The 18,764-nt window shown below is 37.0% G+C and overlaps 1 protein-coding gene across 15 annotated transcripts in view; it reads right to left on the bottom strand.

Annotated features, from left to right (window-relative positions):
• The window catches only part of ptprfa (protein tyrosine phosphatase receptor type Fa), a 164,848-nt gene that overhangs the window by 122,226 nt on the left and 23,858 nt on the right, over positions 1–18,764 (bottom strand). For 14 of the 15 annotated variants that reach the window (XM_041270718.1, XM_041270725.1, XM_041270721.1 and 11 more), the window contains exon 1: positions 5,434–5,782. The exons of the other annotated variant lie outside the window; for it this stretch is intronic. The gene's annotated coding sequence lies outside the window, so the exon portion shown is untranslated. Of the gene's footprint in view, positions 1–5,433; positions 5,783–18,764 lie in introns of those variants that run through there. 15 annotated transcript variants of the gene reach the window in all.

Here is an 18,764-nt window from a genome sequence, read left to right as displayed (position 1 = left end):
TATTTCTGTAACGTGTTTGCAATATGCAAGGTACTGTATAATATAGTAACTTGTGAATGCAGCACCATGACCAATTTTGTGAATTATGTACTAAACAGGTTCTGTACTAAATTAGTTTAAAATAAAAATAATCCTTTATTATTTTCACACTGTACAGTAATGTGTGCAATGCAGTAGCATAATTTACTTTGTGCTATCGGTAGCCGAGGTATTCATTTGATTTTACTACTGTACTGTATAGGCCTAGGGTACAGTGCAGTGTATCTTGTACAAACAATATAAATAAATAAATAAATCTCAAATAACGAGCACTAAATCTTGTGTCCAGACATGTCCGGTTTAGCGAGGGACGACTGTACTGGCATTTAGAATAAAAGACAGAACTACTGTTACTGTATAATAGTTGCAACCAAAACATTTGGCGAATCACACCCAGCTAGTGGAATTTGATTTTGTGCCAAAAATGTTTGTGGTTTTTTTCATACACGAAAAAACGCATAATAAAAGGCTTGCAAAAATTTGAGCGCTGTACGTTAACAACAGACCCCTTTACAGCCAGTGTCAAAACTGGGTTCAACTGTAAAAATAGAAGCCATGACCACCACAGTAACTTTTTCTTCACTACAGTTTCCACACGATTTTCTCGATCAAAAAAAAAACAAAAAAACTACCGGTCGAAAGCTGAGAAGTAAAATTTCAATTCACATTGCTTTAGTTCACAACATATATCATGTTTATATATTCTTGTTGTACTTGTTTAACTTATACTGTAGCAGTATGATTCATTTTGTTTTTATGTGCAGGATTGTAGATTTGCTTAGCAACATATCTTGCCGAAAAAAAAAAAAAAAATGTATTTGAAAAACTGGTTTCAATTCAATGAGGTACTCAGTATGTTTAATATAGAATTAAAATGAGACTTCAAGAGCAAGGATATTTTATCTACTACTAGGAAGATTCTCAGCTAGTCCCTATTGCAGCGTTCTTCAAATCCGGCCTGTCAGGAAAATAACTTTAACTTATGTGGTTTTAATGTGAAACAACTAAACAGGCTTTTAAAATTGTCTAAGTCTTTACTTTCTCATTAAACGCAAAATGAAGAACGCTAAAACGAGAGCATAACATTTTAATAAATGACCAGTCACGACTAGACGTAGTAATTTTAATACAATTATGAATATTGATTGTAATAAAGCGTGTCCTGATTTTACTCATTTTTAAATTAGACTAACCGCTTATTAAAATGTTGCCCCAACATTTGCATGCTGTTTCTTCGTTCTGCACGCACCAAAACACGTATATTAAACCAATTTTATAACTAAATGGCTAGCAAGGAAGTGGAAGAAAACAACAAAAACACAGAAAAACAACAATCCTAAATATAATAATAATATTATAAGTTATATTTACTATCCCCTAAAAAGGAAATATGTAATATATTAGAAAGCTACTTGTTCACAATTCATAAAAAATTAAAAAACAAAAACAAAAAACGACCACTTAAAACTAGAGTTTCTAGTGGCAAATCACACCGCCATTTCCACTATGGATTATTGTCCGAGATCAACCACACTGTAAATGACACAAACTGCACCAATCTCAAAAACATCCAGCTGCACAGAACTTGGTGCACAGCAGTGATAAATTCAGTCCTGGGGCTATGCTTTTTAATCTTACATTTTTTTATTATGGTTTCTTTCAGGAAGAAGTAGGCAGGTTTTTGTAAAAGTAGTTGTCCTTCATTACAAATGCTAGTTGTAGATACGCCTGGTTGAAAGATCGCTGCTATCTACAGGATACTTGTGTCCCTTAAAAAGCGTTATTTATTGACAACACGCCATAATACAGGAACAAATGATCACTGCACTTTATCTGGTAATAACCATTCTCCTTCCTTGTTTACACGCTGTATCTTCAATCAATGAACTTTAGTATAGTCACACACTGGGTATGCACATTCATTCCCATCTGCGTCAGTGCACTCCATAACCTAATGTTGAATATTTGTTTTACAGTTTATTATTAAACTTCTTCAAATAATGACTGCTGTCCTGTAACTTCTATATTTCCTAAGATTGCTGTTTAAATGCTTGCTGTCCACCCTGGTCCACTCCACACTGAAACTAATTTGAATGTATTTTATGCATGCCAGCACAAAGTGGGGTGCAGCCCCCTGAATTTTTTGTTCTGCCCGCCCCCCCCTTCCACCTCATCTGGCACCGCTCTCATGGCAAATCTGCCATGCCACCGCCAGTGATTGACATGCTTTCATTACTGAACTTGCATGCTTGTTGCGCAGTCATTTTTCAAAAACAACGATAGTGCGAGCGGGTGTTAATTTTAGACAAAAAGGAATTGATGTCCATTTTAATTTAAAGGTTTTAATAAAGATTAAGATCACTAGCATGCAGTTTTAACAGCCTTACAGTGATAAATATTTGCTTTGTATTATTAAATGGCAATCATAAATCGTGTCAGGATTTGGACATTGCCTTATCTGGCCCTCCAGTGAATGCAATTGAACACCCCTGCCCTACTGAATAATGTACTTTGCTAAATATATGTCAAAAGATTTTATTTACATAATAAATACTGTACTATGGTCAGGCTATATTAAGTTAAATTCCTTGTTTGTCGTTGGACATGCGTTGAAGCACATTGAAATAGGCTGCTTAGCACACCTAATAACAGTTTATCAGTTTAAAAAATAAATGAATATATGAATTAATGTTTTAGCAAAAATAAATGAAACTATACAAAAATGTCTAACCTCAAAGAAAGCTGTCTCACATGGCTACCAGATCAGTAGTATTCAAGCATTATTGTGTTATTCAATAGCTATTGTGTGGCCTTGCCTTTGGTCAGTCTCTTGTATTGTAATAAAAGGAGTGAGAGAGCTTCAGGCTGTGAGAAAGAGACAGTGGGAGATTCAGAGCCAAGGACACAAAACTGCTACAGGGACAAACTGAGCAGTGGAGGGGAGGGGGGGGGAATGTTTTATCAATTGTCAGCTTACTGTGTGAAATTATTTTAATACTACTCAGTGCTTTTGTAATGGTCTAGAACCAGGTCAGTCAAATAATAATATGTTTAAATGAATCTAAAAAAAAAAAAAAATAGTAAAACATGTGACATTGTCCATTATACCCAATTCTACAATACTAGTCCAGGTTCAACATGAAAAATTAAATTGCTCACAATCCATTTCACTCTTATGAAAAGTAATCTCATTAAGGCTAGACAAATTGCATAGCTGCCTTTTGAAGCCACGTCAGCGAGGACTACTGAATCGTGGAATAGGATTTACAGTCTGTAATGCCAACGCCCCCTGCAGTACAAAGATCAGCCAGGAAACACATTACAGGTACCTGAAATAGGGTAGGAAAAAATTCCGCAACTTTTCAGATCCGTCTGCTCTTGCATTAATGAATACCACTGTTAGTAAAAGGACAAGAAAAAAAAAATCGTAAATCTTGAAAGACTTCTTTTTTTTTTTTTTTTAAAGGCAGGATTAGCAATATTGACCAGGAATAATCCAAACCAATTCCATACACATTTATATTCCATGACACAGTGGGTGTCATTTTAATGATTGCCTTGAGAGCCTTTTCAATGGTTCGTTCAACAAAATCCAAGAGTCACAACACAGACTGTGGTAATAAAAAGTGGGGCTATTAAAAGGTCAATTTAACTTTAGTGCGTGTGGAGGGAAGGGGGTGGGGTGGTGGTGATGCACACTGAATATCAAAACAAAGCTCTGCCAACAGTTTTATAGTCAACTCTTTAAGGCGTAATCACCGTTTTCATTCAGAAGTTTATTACTGTTAGATTTGGCGCTGCCTGGATTAAGATAGCCTGGCATTTGTTGAGTATTAAAAAAAAAAAAAAAAAGACAGAAATGAGAAGTCAAGGAAAGGTCACACTCTTCAGTAAAAACAGCATCTTCTTAAACCCACCTGCCAGCCCCTACTAGCTCGGTAACCTCGCTGGCATCAAGGTGAAATTGTGTTGCTCTTCAACACTTAAATGCAGCTCTGTTCTTTTCTGTCTATCCAGTACTGTAGCTGTGATGTACAATACAATGTCAAAATGTGCTGAAAATGTACTTAACTCTCCCCTTTCCCTTTGTTTATTTCCACCCCCAAAACAAATTGTTGTTGATATACCAGTACAAACAAATAGCAAAAATAAATTTAAGAATTCTCCTACATCAATGAATGAAAACCATAAACATACTGTGCAGCAATCTTAGTTGCATCTGTTTACAAAGCCAACTTAAAATTCAGGTTTGTGAACAAACAAAAATACTCCACTCCCAACTAAGATTTATACACCCACACCTGCAGTATATTGCAACATACAACAACAAAACACAATGTCAAAAGCACAATAGCTTTGCCTTTGGTAACTGAGGGTAGGCAAACTGTTGAGAAAAGTGTAGAAACCCTCAACTACCAAAAAAGACCAATAAATGTGAAATATGTTAACCAATTAAGGAACATGGTTCCTGATTCATTTTCACTTTGTTGGATACTAGAGTTTAAATCTTAAATGTCAAAACCACCAAATGTAAAAACCATGTAAAATAAACACATAAATGAATAAATAGAAAATAATAAAACAAAAACAAACAAAAAAAAAGTCAGCACCTGTAATGGTATCACCTTAGGAGAAAAAACAAAACAAACAAAAAAAAAAAAAAACAGCCATCTCTTAGATTACAGTCAGAGATAACAACAACTGGTATGTCAGAGGCCACCCATTGTCCGATACCAGTTTGTTCAGAAGGGTTTCTCACCTTCACCAGATCAGCCAGGGGATCTCCTAAAAACCGGTTATCACTACAGAGAGAGCCAGAGGGGGGCTACTTACCAAATATACAGGGGCAATTAGCCACTGAGCTAGCCAATACACTCAGCACCCCATGCTAGAATAGACCATTATTTTTCCTACCTAGTGTATAATATTCTTGGGTAAAAGTGTTTTTGGTAAAAATGTGACTTCAGAATTTGCGTAAAATAAAATAGCAAATGATAAGAAAGAAAAGAACCACTTCGAAATCTGAAAGTATATCAAATGGATGAAAATTGCTTTTTAAGTACCAGCTGTCAAGCTATGTGCTTTCTTTCTAAACACACTGTTATTCAAACTATAAACAGGTTTTTGTTTTTTAATAGATATCAAAAACACATAAAAACAATCAAACTTAAAAAGAACACATTTCAAGACAAAAAAGCATACCCATGCTTAAAAGAAGCTGGTGCTTTCCTATTGTAACAAGTCACAGAAATACTCATTGCACTCCTCATGAATAAAAAGAGAAAACGACCATACAAAATAAGCACACAAATACAAAAGCACTTGGTAAAATCTTTAAGTTTCTTCTTTTGTTCAAAAAAACACAGACTAAAGTAGTAAAAATGTGGAACTTACCCATATTTGAGAAACAGAAAAAAAAAAAAAAATACAAAGTAAACAGGTTGAACAAGAAACGTCCAAGAAAAAATCACTTTAGCCTTCTTGATTCAAATGCTGGAGTTATTCCCAAGAGTGAGCAACATGACATGGAAATCCTCTACACATGTTTGTGTACATCCTGCATTTTTAAAGAGTGAAACTGTTGCCCCAGGTGGAAGAAAATGGCAAGGCACGTTGCAGTTTATTTAATCCATCGTTCCTAATTGACAAACAGATTGCTGACTGGTGTAGAAAGTAAAAACGCTCAATTGTGGCTCCACCGTCACCTTTGGTTGCCTGCCTGCACACGGTCTTCTGTAAACTCAGAGGAAGGACTGACCAAAAACTTTACAGGCACAATAGTGGGTGGAGCCACTGCCTGCTTGATTTCACAGGTATTGGATTTCACCAGGAGGAACTTACAAGCCTCTGCGGCAGCCAAGTCACCAGCCACCATATTTACAGGTACAGACCTGTACTCTTACATATCTGAGTGTTGAGCAAAATGTAATTGTTTTTGTTTCTTACCATTGGGTTTTAAAAGGACAACATAAGAAAGTTTACAAATGAGAGGCGGCCATTCAGCCCATCTTGCTAGTTTGGTTGTTAGTAGCTTATTGATCCCAGAATCTCATCAAGCATCTTCTTGAAGGATCCCAGGGTGTCAGCTTCAACAACATTACTGGGGAGTTGGTTCCACACCCTCACAATTCTCTGTGTAAAAAAGCGCCTCCTATTTTCTATTCTGACAAGTATCAATGTATAATAATTCAAACATATTGCAAGGCGGCAATGTCTTGAAGTTATAAGGATTATTATTATTATATTATTATTATTATTGCAAAATTACATTACACCAAAGACAAAGTTTTCCCACAACAGGATGAGATACTGTACCTGTAAATGTAGGGATTATTCCGCAATCTTTAAGGCACTGTGTAATACATTTCAAGGTGTAGTATACTGTAAATGTATTCGTATTTAGTGATATTTAGCATTGGTATATTAAGAGATAAACACCATTAATAAAAGAATAACAATAATAATTATGCATCTATATCTTTCTCTTTTTTGTTAATGTTATTGCCCGTGTTATGTCCCCTGAAGGAACCTACAGACCCTTCAATAGGCTCTATGACTCCAGGGCAGGGCTTAGCCTACAGTAAATCTATTCAGAATATCATGCCAGATGAGTGTAACCATTGTCCCCTATTTAATAGCATTACTTATTCTAGGAGTGTAAAGCTTTTACCAAAACACAAACATGTAACATGTCTGGTCTTGTGATTTTTTCAAAACACAAAACACACACATATGCACAACCCAGTGGCATTCTGTTACTGGTCCTTCCATTTTAAAAACTGAAGCGTGTCTCGAGATGTGTTTTGCAGGACACGTCTTAGAATAAATCCAGTCTTCTACAAACTTTGTGTATCGCACAGTAACCGCCACAAATAAAATAAACCGTGGGAATGGACAGGATTTAACCGGTTAAAATGCAGACAAGGTGAGGCAAGGATTTAAAATGTCCCCACTGGGCTTGAAACTTGCTTTAGTTGTTAGATTTACCAGTGCTGATTACTCTTTACAGTAAATGTTAATTATGTTATTACTGTCAAGCACCTCAAAGGCGGCACTAAAATCATGTCAGACCTAATTTTAACAGGAGTTGCATGTGGTGTATTTAATATAACATGCGCTAATTAAATACACACCATAATATAGCCCGTATTTGCTATATGTTGCTCCTCCCTTTTTGGTGAAAAATTGTGATGATGAGTCAGTCAAATGCACACACACACACACACACATCCCCACACACATAGCGTATACAATACAGAATGTAAATGTAGCACATACTACAGTACCTACTGTAACCAGCATGACCTATCACTAGTAATCTTACGCATCTCCATCAGATCTCACCTAATCCAATCCATAGGAGGCAGACAGCTAGCGTTAGTGAGGGTCAAGGTGGTGTGTCTCCATGGAATTCATTGCAAACGCATGAATAGAGAACGACACTGGCTGCCAAGAACATCAGCAGCAGGAAATACTGTACATGTTAAAAATGTAACGCGCCTCACCTCTGGTTAGAAGCCACAATATCCAATGCTATATGTATAGCTCATGGTGGGAAAAATTGCCACACGGGTGTTACAGTATTCCTAAGGCTAGACTGGGTGAACTGTGCACTTGCCAGAAACTGTACAAATTAGAACTAGGCAGTATGGGACTCCTAAAGGAGGAGAGTTTAGTGCGCATTTAAATTCAAAGACATACAGCATGTACTACTTTACACTTGCTCCACTGGAGAAAGCAGTCTCTCTCTGGAATTATTTAAAACTGTTGTAATTATTGCTGGTTTACTGGTACTGTATCGGGTGAGTTTTGGGACAAGTTATATAAATTGCTTACACATAATACATGTATATAATTAACGCTGCCATTTCAAGCAAGTCTGTCACTATAAGTAGGACAAGGGTCCTGCAACGAGGGAATCTTAAACAAGTCTGCTTAGTGTGTCTTGTGTCACTATGTGCCGAAATAAAATGTTTTTTAAACAAAATGTAAGAGGAAATGTATAATATTAGCAGTCAAGTCTTAAAGAATAGATGTTTGAGTGTGTGACCAACTTCATCTCTACGAGCATCATCAAGCAAAGTGCACATGGTTGATTTGTCATTACTGTTGACTAATTTTTAACTTCGTAGAGACATTAATATATAAAGTGCCTTATGGTCAGCACCTCTTTTTCGAAAAAGTTTTGTTGTGCATTAATGTCTGTCTGTCTGTCTGTCTGTCTGATTAGAGGCACAGTGTGCTGAGTTTCTGTTGTGCCAGCCAGCAAGCTAAACAACAATCCTGCTCAGATCTGGCACAGACAACACTCCATCTACTGTGCGAGACATTTATACAAGACCCACAGGTCAAGCGTTGGCAGAGGACTCTAAATATAATAAGCCTCTGAAAAGGCTTGATATTAGGCATTAAGAATTGAATTTGAAAATTTGAGAGAAGAAAGCTTTAACAAGAACCCATTAAAATGCTATTTATTTTCAGTCTCCCATCTCCTTGCTCCTATTAACGAATTCCAAATCTGTTTCTTAACAACAGTGTGACAGCCCCATTCTGCAGATGAGCATTAATAATAACAAATTCATGCAACTCTGTATTCGATCTGTAGTCATCTGCAGCTGGAAGCACACGGTTGCAATCCTGTTGCTGTACAGAAAGTAGATACATAAAATGCCTATATAGTGGGATTTAGAAACATCAACTGCTTGTAATGTGCATTGAAGTAGATTTATTAAATAAATCCTACAGAAAAAAATGCACAAATCATTTAAACCAAAAGGTATAGTCTCATCTTTCACGTACTGTGAAGAAAAGGAAGAAAATAAATAAAATAATAAATAAAATAATGTCTATTACAGTCATCTTTAGCAAGTCAACAGGCACAGTCTCAGAGGTACAACGGAGCATGATGGTGAATGCAGAAAATAAATTAGTTTGCCTCATATCCCAGTGGGTACTGACTAACTCGGGTGCATTTAGATAGCTGAATTAAAACAGGAAACAAAACATGTTTAATACTTATGCATTTAAATTAATTGTATTTCAAATAAACAATCTACTCGTAGATGTCGTAGTGACAGTGACTCTGTATAGTACTTCAAACAGTATGTTGTTATACCACTTGAGAAAACCAGCTGCCTTATAGCTAAGCCTTAGATTCTAAGGGGTTTTTATTTGCGTATGGATCTATAGGACTGGTTGAGAGAGGACACTGCATGAACGTGTGCGCCCTGGGATTCTGTTCAATAATACTCACTATCACAGCCTCATGCACGTTACTTGAAAATCACAATCATGCGCAAATACTAGAATGAGTTCTTACACAAGCCAACTTATTTCAGAACCATGCCTGTTTGTTTTAAGAATTGAACCTGTGATTTGTGCTTTAAACACACAGCCTTAATGATGAAACCTCAATCACCTACCCACCTGTTTTTTTAGGCACACAACTTTAGGTCACATATTTGCAGATACTGCAAAGTAGTAGCAATGACCATGATTTTATTTTAACAAATCACAATTGGTCAGATGAAATGAAACATGTCTTTGTTTACTGCACATTTCAAACAATCAACACCTCGTACCTCTGTACACTACTGTTAATTTGCACTTTCATGAATTGCTTACGACTGCAACGGAAATACTTTTGCACCATTTTAAAGGCCACCTGCTGATTGCACCATTGTAATCATTAGCTTCTCACTTTCTGATTTTTCAAGATGGAATTTTGTTTTATATATTTGATTATTTTTTTGTAAATATGGGTTTAGTAAGACAATCTATCTTGTTGAGCAACAGGACACCTCTATGGCCAAGATGCTGGTTCTCTCCAGGTCACCCAGTTAAAAGGACTCAAGCAGAAAGATAAACAAAGAGAGGAGCAGAGAGCGATTAAACAATACAGCACCACTGAACTGTAACATTCTTGGTTTCCCAATTAAAACAGGTTCACCAATGCACGGTGTGAAAAAGACTGTTGGAGGAAACAAATGAGTTCCCAAACGTTTATTGATTTATTTGCAAGACATGCATCAGGCACAGACTTGTGCGTTGTGGTAGTGAGCAATTATACAAACCCATCAAAATATGATGACAACCAAACCACCATGTAAACAGAATTGTATTTAAAGGTTACAGTTTATTTGCGTCCAAGTAGCTGATTACCACTGCTTACAGGAATATTTCTGTCAGACTTTGCAGGTCATCATCAATCTGTTTTCGTTTAAAAGTCCTCTTCATTCTCACAGATGACAAGCATGACCATGGTGCCTTGGCTCTGCAGTGGTAATGAGGACACTGTGACGAATTGGGGACTGGGGACTATTTGCCGCAGAACATGCCTCATAAAATACTGAAACTGGAAAAGTGAGTCCAATGCCCTGCAGAGATGGTTTGTCTCTCTTTCAGACCTCTTTCTCTGTGTCAAACCAGACCCAGGATTTCTTAAAGCTCTCCCAGTCTCTTCAAATCAAATGACTTCAATCCGATTCAGATACAACAAAACCTGGCCAGGGTGGTCCCTTTTTCATTTTCCGCTTACTAACCCATCAAAAACCAACTCATGTGTTCACACTTGTAACTGATTAAAAAACAAAAAAAAAAAAAAAAACACAGTGAGGCTTAACACAGAGTGAACTTTAAAAATATCTATATTTAAAAAAAAAAAAGAAAGACAACAATGCATTCTTTGGAAATTATTTGTGATTGTTGGACCCCAAATTACGTCTTGGCATTTGATAGAAATGTAAGCAGTGACATCACCCCAGCTTTGCAATACAGCACTACGTGTGAGGCATACACTCCTTTTCTTTCCTGAAACAAACACTACAGGTGGCTCAAAAGCATCTGGCTTTCCAATGCATAGGGCAGTTTTAGGGCAAAAAAGGGACAAAGTACAGCAGTTTGTTGTTTTTAATTTTACTGCAGTAACAGTCTAAAAATATTCATTCAAATATATATATATATATATATATATATATATATATATATATATATATATATATATATATATATATATATATATATATATACACACACACACACACACACACACACACACACACACACACACACAGTGACAGAGAGCGAATGAATCCTACTTTACAACCTCCCTCCCGACCTGTGAGGACACTGTATAACCGGAGCAGAGTGCCCCGTAATGGATGGGTTGGCAGTTCATTCCAGGGTCAGTCGGAAGCCAGCCATCCAGGAAGGGGGCGGGGCCATGACGGAGGGTATTTAGGGGAAATGGCGCCAGTGATCTGTTCCTTTGATGTGGTTATGAGATTTGACCAAAAAGGAAACCAGACAGAATTAATTAATGTGTTTCATGTTTTGTTTGGTTGATGTGCTAACTGTTTGTCATTTGTCTTTGTTAGATGGTTAAGCACTAGCCGGGAGTTGTCGCTACAAGCCAGCACTAAACCAGGACTGCAGTGCACCACTTAGTCACAAACTGTTTGTCTTTCACCACATCTGCACAAGAGCACTTGGGAGAAGTGACCGTGTCTGTGTTGTGTGTTAATTAAAGTGTCTTATTGTTTTTTGGGACTGTAAACCCTTGTTTTGCACAAAGCGATACACAGGGCTGTGTAGCGCCCGTGCTTACTATTTAAGCGTTGTTGACAAGCAACCCAGCCGAACAAAGGAGCTGTTTTATTGAACTTTTAACTGTCTGTGTGTGTTATTAATGCAATGCACCAACTACAGCTGTGTACTACCAACCACACATCCACAAATACAAATCAACATTTTCCTGAAGCCTGCATTGCAATCTTGCTTTCTAACATTTGTATTTTATCTCAACTGTTTACATCTATGAAGGCTTTTAATTCCTCTAGCAAAGGACTCCTGGAGTAGGCAAGGTATTTTGCCAACGTACTTGTAGTGCGAGAAACAAAATTAAAGGCTATAGCACACTGAGAATACCAAATGACAATGCAGTTTTTGTTGAACCATTGCTTCTGGGTTAGTCTAGTGAACATGATGGAAGTGAACAGAGTTCTATTTTAGTTTTAAGTACAAATAAAAAAGACCAAACAAACTGGAAAAAGTACAGGTTATAACAAGCATACAAGCCTATAACCTGACCTGAGCAGTCAATAGCTATACATGTATGTATTTCCCTAGGCCTAGTTAGAAATATTTTGTGATATATTACAGCTTAAGATGGAATGGAGTGTGGTCCCCTGGTCAGAGGAGGAAAAGGTCTAAGAGCAGGAATCCCAGCACACCCACAGAGTGACTTTAACAAGCACTTTGACGCATATTAGTACAACTTCAGAATCCCCACTGGAAACAAGCCGACATCTCAGATTTCAGCTTAAAACAGCAGTCATACTAAGTTTGCATGTTCTGTTTCCATTAAGAATAATATGATCCGAGATCATTTAACCAAAACGATTATGCTACTGTAGCACAATAGCCTAACTTTTCAGCAGGAATTCACAAAACAATAACGGTCGGTGAGATGCTGTACTGTATACCACCCCAAGAAATGGTACTAAAGCCAACAAAAAAACAGGCTCTTAGTCATCGCTGATCCCCTACCTCGGAAGCATAAAGATTAGTTCTGGTTTTGAATCTAAATTGTACCATGCAAGTTCTGTTTATCAGTACATTAGATCTTGAAGTTACTGTAGCGTGCAAATAGACATTTCAGATGAGGATAATCACTGCCTCGTCAGTTCAATGCTGCACGCACTACAGGAATCTATTCAATCTATCAGGGAAATGTGAATAAGTGGTTCCTAGCAATGCTCCAGGCAACTTGTAATTCCCTTTACTTCAGCAGGGGGAACGCGTGCAAGAGAATGTGATGAGGCCGACATGTTAGTAGGGGGTTAAAATCGTGGCTGGAAACTGGCATGTCAGAGAAATTGAAGAGATTGTCTTTCACCATGCAAGAACCTTTCCCAATTAAACCAGATACTGTGAACGAAAAAAAAAATCACCATAGACATATGCTATTAATTTTTCAAAATGTCTTTTGTGCATGCTAGTGAAGCTGTTCTTAACATTAGTGCAATGCATAGCATATAGCAAATGTTGTTTCTGCGACATAACACAGGTTGTGTAGTGACTGCTTGAAGTTGTGTCCACTGCGTTGGATGAAACACGACACACATAGTCTCTGCTCAGGCAGCAGGGAAGGATAATGATATGAAAACAAGTCACTGTACCTGCCGCCATCTACAAGTCAATTGTGTAGTGTAATTTTTTGACGTATTAACACCACCACCATAGATTTCAACGTTACCTCTAGCAATTGTTGCTAAGGGATTCAAAACAATTAGAAATCCGCGCAAAAAAAACCAAAAACATTTTATACTCGTGTAATCTTGCGATTTAAATAAAAATGTACAACGTGAATTTAAAGTCATGTTGTTTAAAAAGACAATGAGTTTCAAACTTTAAACGTGTTCCTGTTTACACGTAAGAACTCAACTTTACTATGATGAATATGATAATGTTTGTTATGGCAATTGCTTATTTATTAGTTTTACAATGTTTTGTAAAATGTGACCAATTGTGAGTTTTTGGAACATTGATAAATAGAGATGCGAGAGTGTGTGCGATGTATTTAAACACGTAAAATAAGAATCAGTAATATATTTAGAATCAGTAATATATTTAGAATCAGTAATATATTTAGAATCAGTAATATTGTGTGATTAATTTGGTATAATAATTAAGTAAAACATTATTGGTAAGACATTTTGTTTTTATTGAGGTTTATATTTATTTGCACAAAGGTCATTTTGCTGTTTTAGGTTTACTATTTCAATTTAAAATGAAAACTGTAAGTACACAGAAACCTCAGTGTTATAACATTAGTAAATAAGATGTTGAATTACAAACGTAAACCTTTTTCGTGTATTTTGGATACAGCAATGTACAAAACTTAAGCACCACAAAAGTAAACTTTCATACTGAACTTATCAATATTCATTTGAAACTCCCTCACGCAACTAAAATCCTGTACAGCAATTTGTGCCAAAGCACACCAACATTTTTTATTCTGCAACCCTCATCCTTTTAAAAAAAAAAAAAAAAAACACACTAATGTACAAACTTAAAACAAGAGGCATTAATACATATCAAAATCCTATAATTATAAACAGGCTTATCCATCTTATTAATCTCACATCTCATTTGGATGTGCAAGTGGGAGCTGCATTACATTACTGACCTCCCTAATCAGCTTCAAGAGGAACCCCTCCTGTGCGAACTTAGCGTTTCCACAATATCACTGAAAACATGTTTTGTAAATGTAATAATTAATCAATCAGTCTGAATAATGAATTGCTTAAACTCAGTGGAGCATATTTAGCTCAAGAATATCGCCCCAATAGGTACTGACTTGTTTTCTCTTCATATCTGGTACAGCAAAGTGTGGGGGGGTGCGCTCTAAGAAGTGCCCAGCAAGCTAATTATACCTTCTACTAGAGAACTGGTAAGTAGTGATAAGAATGGACATATCCAGCTGTCCAACATGCTTGCCCATTTTCACCAGTGATGATAAAGTAAACTATAGACCAGAGACGTTCAGAAGCAGTTATAAAAGTACAGTAGCACCAGATACAGCATGTGGGCTTCAAACCCAGAGGAGCAAGGAACAGGCTCACCGGTTACACAGGCTGTGGAAGGGAACCTGCCTCTGCCTGAGTCACACCTTTCCCTGTGGGTATAGGCAGGGACACTAAAATGTCTATGAGTCAAGCAGGAAAGCTCCCAGAAAGCCTGAGCTTATTATTTGTTAATTTAATTTTATAACATTTCACCTGCTGTTTTGCTTTCCCAAGTGTTATTCACCCTCGAACCAAGAGATGGACCAGGATGTGGCAAGTGTCATATTAAACTTACACAACGGAAATAAAAATGATTTTCTAGTACTAAACTGATATTTTGAAATGGCCTTTTTTTGTTGCATAAAATGTATTTATTTCTCTTTGACATTTGTCGTCACCACTCTGTTTAGCAAGCTCAGCAACATCAATCAGCAATCCTTGACCCTGCAGTTACTTCCCCCATGCACTTCTGCTTTGCATGTTAACAGCCAGCAACCACATTAGTTTTACCAGAATTGGCTAAATCTGGTGCGCTTTAAAAACACACAACAAAAATAATAATTAACTTGATTCTTCTCTCAATCCTGATTGTTAATCATCTTCCATCCCCTTTGTATACAGGTCTCAAACACCATTACCAAAATGCAAGTGACGCCTGCTGGGAGGGGCTGAACCATTTGTCCCAGAGCACCTGCAGTACCTTTCACAACCTCATGTTATGATTAGAAGACCGAGGATTATGGGATACCTAACAGGTCTATACTTCCTTTGAATAAGGCAAGGCAAACACCATCCCACAAGCCAGACAACCCTCCCAGTGTAGAACAAGGAGGATAGGAAAGTAGAACTAAAACAATGTAACACACACACACCAGGAGGTATAACCAGTACTTTCCCTTCCCATCTGCTTTCAGAGAAAGATAAAGGGAAATACGGGCACTATGATTTAAAAATCTGCATACTACTGTAGCAACAGCTTTACCCCTACAGCAAACAAGAGCACCAATTAGCTATAATTGCACATTTAATATTTACATAACACACCTTCCTCCCACGCTATAGGAAAAATTGTATCAGCAACACAGGCTCAGAATCCTTTTGAATACACCTGTTTAACCAGTCTCCCTGGAGCCAGAGGAGGTTATCCCATGCCACACAAAGCCAGAGGTGTAGATTATTGAAATGTGCAAGGTTGTTCATATTGTAATCATTTGTGGCAGGTAAGCAGCTTGGCCCCACCCTGCCCTCTGGCAAAAAGAGTGTGGCTGTCAGTGTTACGGTACAGAGCTGATTTCACTGCACACCGAAAGGGCACATCGACTTCATAAAAAATAAAGCCTTTTTCATGCAAGTTCTTTCTTACAAAAAAAAAAAAACTAATGAAAAATCTGTGAGCCTAACTTTACCTTCTTCTGTATTAAGGAAATTCCCCCAAACACCAAAACAAAAAGTCTTCATTAAAAGAGGATCTACAGCAATACTGTTTAAAAAAAAAAAAAGTCCAGGAACACAAAGATTGATTCTTTTTTATATATTTTTAAAATTAAAAAAGACTCATTTTTCAAGCTTATACAGTGCATATGGACAAAATTATATTCCTGCATACTTTTTTATGTTATATTATTCTTCCTAAAAACTAAAAACTAAAATTGTCAAAAACATTGCACAGCCACATTCTTGTGATATTCAGAAACAAAAAAAAAACGTAAGAGGACTGCCAAATCCACCCCTAAAACACAATTCAAGGTCACATGTTGCTACAACCTGGCACACAATTTTTGTTTTAAAGTTTTAGAATATGAAAGACAACACCCAAATGCAGAATCCTGGTATAATTTACCAATAAAACACATATATTGGGTCCCGACCGAAACGAAACAGACATTGACATGGTCCTCTGACCTGGAAAAGGGTTTCAAATACCTGGCTGTTTCAACAACAAAAGAAAAGTTAATCACAGCTCATATGTTTGACTCTTTGACCTACATTTCAGTTTAGAGTTATACGTCAGGTTTGGCAGAGACACGATGCACAAAGCTGCAATCGTTAACCAAGGATGGGCGTGACTGAAGGTATATAAGGGGACTTAGCGAGGTGATCTGTTCCTTTGTATGGTTAAATGCTGTACTGAAAGGAGAACATAAAATATATCGTGAGTGTTTTGTTTGTCTAACATCTACTTGTTTGTTATTATTAGACCGCTAACACGATCCAGAGCTGTTGCTAAAGGCCAGAACAAACCGGGACAACACTGCACCTTGATCACGATAAACTGTATTTGCACCACGAGCACTACAGTATGCACTTTGAACTTATGATCGTGTTTTGTGTATTAGAGTGTGTTTAAAATACTGTGTATATTATTTCAGGACTGAACCCGTGGATTTAATGGAGCAATATGCATCGCTGTGTATTGCCTGCTCTCTTTACTGTTTACTATTGTCATCAGACTTTGGATTATAAATAAATCATCATTTCATCAGTACTTTGTTGTCTGTCCTTGTCTGGATGGAAGGAAATGGAGTGCAGCACTTAAACATGGTATCTGGTGTCGGGGATAATGTTTCCACAGGGAGGGTGATAGGTATCCCATTCAGCGGTAGATGGGCTGTTCGAGCCTCTGAAAGGTAAAGCGATCGATTCCTTGAGGTAGTTATGAGCCCTGACCCTTTTCTGGCGCTAAGCTGACCTGTAGTCTTGTGCAACACACACTGTAAATCTTAAGAGGAGATCACTCCCATGATCAGAAACCTGTTTGAAAAATACCTCCATCATATATCACGTTACAAGTCAGTTTTACAAACAATGGACAGACAGCAGGTCTGAGTTTTATAAAGGGCAAACCAAAAATCAGGATGCCCTCACTGCACAGTGTGGTGCTTCTGAATTGTGTGTCTTATGTTGTATGTTACAGTTATTTCATTCACTTCAAAACGTATACAATTGCTCAATTACTTTTGCTTAGAGTAACAAAAATTATAAATTCTCCAATAGATGTTCATGCATTTACAATGACACCCTATCGATGGCAGCACCAAGATTTCCAATCACTCAACAGGATAACAGTGCATTAAATACATTATCAAGTATGAAAAGTAAAAGTACATAGCAGTAAGAAATAAATGAACATTCAACATTTAGTTAACTATTGTAAGCTACCCTCATCTTCAACCAGAACCTGTTTTTTTTCCCCCCAAGAAGCTGAAATAAAGTTCACAAGAATTTAGAACAAAGAGAAAGACACAGATCAGTTGAGTTCGTACAGGGAAAAGAGAACTGTTTGGTAGTCGTACACTAGGATTAGACATATAAAATGTTGCATTTCTTGCATCCGCTGGGGGCAGAGTGGTATAGGGGTGGCAGGTTGTTTACATGGCTGCTTTAAACCAGGATGTGATGACTGCATCAGAAAACTATATACACAGTGAAAAATACATTTAAAATATTTCATACCTACAGTACACCAAGCGCCTCAAAATAAATAAATAAATAAAATCTCTGTACACACATCGCCATTTACTAAATCAATCAATTCTTTAAACACAACCCCAACCTTTAGTTTTGGTCACAACTTGCTGGGTAATGAAGCCTTGCTGCAGGCCAATGAGTTTGCTTGATGCTGTAAATTACATCTGACAAGCTGGTATCGGAGCACAAACCAACAAACGCTTTGAGGGTGTGTGACAGATAACCCTTGGCCCAACAGCACAGGTGATAATAGCATGGTACTTGTGGCTATGCAGGAGGCACCAACATATTTTTGCTGACAAAATCCCTCCTGTGGCTCCTTGCAGTATGCAGTAATAATGAGGAAGGCAGTCAGCTGAATCTTCTTAGGTCTTTCTTTTTAAAAAATGCAGTTAGAACAAAAATAATTGACTTGAGCTACGCAGGACAGCAACAACCCTGTAATAAAAAATAAAATGAATGCAGTACCGGTAAATCTCTGGCGAAATAAAATAATGGAATACATACATTGTGTTATTTCAGCAGTTTTGTCACAATCAATTATAGACCTAAATATCAATTCATTACAAGAACTTGTTAGCTATTTAAAACACCAACAGTAACTGTATGAACAAAATGTGTTTACAGTACCTTCACTGTGAAAAAAGTATCACACAAATTCAGTTAAAAAAAAAAAAAATCGAAATCCTT

This window comes from Polyodon spathula, chromosome 14 (genome assembly GCF_017654505.1).
Source record: "Polyodon spathula isolate WHYD16114869_AA chromosome 14, ASM1765450v1, whole genome shotgun sequence".
Taxonomy (NCBI): domain Eukaryota; kingdom Metazoa; phylum Chordata; class Actinopteri; order Acipenseriformes; family Polyodontidae; genus Polyodon; species Polyodon spathula.
Note: the sequence above shows the minus strand (reverse complement) of the source record. Positions and strands in the feature narration are given on the sequence as shown.